The sequence below is a fragment of the Schistocerca gregaria genome, chromosome X, assembly GCF_023897955.1.
Source record: "Schistocerca gregaria isolate iqSchGreg1 chromosome X, iqSchGreg1.2, whole genome shotgun sequence".
NCBI classification, from domain to species: Eukaryota; Metazoa; Arthropoda; class Insecta; order Orthoptera; family Acrididae; genus Schistocerca; species Schistocerca gregaria.
The window spans coordinates 769978801-769980043 of record NC_064931.1 but is presented as its reverse complement, the minus strand read 5'-3'; the positions used below and the strand labels follow the sequence as shown (position 1 = coordinate 769980043).

At 46.4% G+C, this 1243-nt stretch overlaps 1 non-coding gene across 1 annotated transcript; it reads right to left on the bottom strand.

The window, feature by feature from the left end:
* Positions 1–731: 731 nt before the first annotated feature.
* Trnas-cga (transfer RNA serine (anticodon CGA)) lies at positions 732–806 on the bottom strand. Its single transcript has one exon. It is a non-coding gene; the product is annotated as a tRNA-Ser (tRNA).
* Positions 807–1243: the final 437 nt, after the last annotated feature.

Genomic DNA, 1243 nt, shown 5'->3' with positions numbered 1-1243 from the left:
CACAGGCCGAGGCTTCCACTTACGCCGCACCTGGGCATTGTGAGACGTTGCCGAAAGCCACAGAAGACGGACAGCTCCAGTGTAACTGAAGTGTTTGCTTCACTCTGAAAGGAGTGACTCGTTTGAAGACTTGTTGACAGCAGAGAGAAGTCGCCAAGCTCGAAGCATCTGCGCCACTGGACGGGGGCTGAAAGGCATTGCCGTTACATGCAAACGGGACTGTTGTTACGCTGTAGCTTTCTCAATAGCTAGGGAATACAGGGAAACAGCAATAGCGATTGTCAACCGTCTTCTCAAGAAAATCTGACTAACTTTGTAAGCGTAGGACACATTTGGCTTAAATCCAAACAAACGGTATCGACAGCAATGGAGAGACTTGCACCAAATAAATTAATAAGATACTGACCGGGTCTCCCATGGTACACAAAACAGGTCAGAACACTGTTGCAGAATCAACGAAAAGAGCATCGAAATTTAAAAGAAAGCAAAATCCCCACAATTGGCGAAATTTTACATAAGCTCGAAATTTAGCGCGAACCAATGAGAGATGCTTTTAATATTGTGTTTACCTCATCGAAACTTAATGTCGAAAACCGGAAGAAAAGCCAAAGAGATTTTGTTCGTATGTGAAATACACCAGCAGCAAGAAACAATCAATACCTTCCAGAATGAGATTTTCACTCTGCAGCGGAGTGTGCGCTGATATGAAACTTCCTGGCAGATTAAAACTGTGTCCCCGACCGAGACTCGAACTCGGGACCTTTGCCTTTCGCGGGCAAGTGCTCTACCAACTGAGCTACCGAAACACGACTCATGCCGCTACTCAGAGCTTTACTTCTGCCAGTACCTCGTCTCCTTTCTTTCAGGAGTGCTAGTTCTGCAAGTTTCGCAGGAGAGCTTCTGTAAAGTTTGGCAGGTAGGAGACGAGGTACTGGCAGAAGTAAAGCTGTGAGTAGCGGGCGTGTGTCGTGCTTCGGTAGCTCAGTTGGTAGAGCACTTGCCCGCGAAAGGCAAAGGTCCCGAGTTCGAGTCTCGGTCGGGCACACAGTTTTAATCTGCCAGGAAGTTTCAATCAATACCTTCACTGCGTGATAGCGATGGTAATGTTGCCCGTGACAGTGCCAATAAAGTGCACTTGCTAAAGTCGGTTTTTCGAAATTCTTTCAGCAAATAAGACGAAGTAAATATGCCAGAATTCGTATCAAAACCAGCTGACAATGTCCTGAGTGTATCAAAGCGGCTT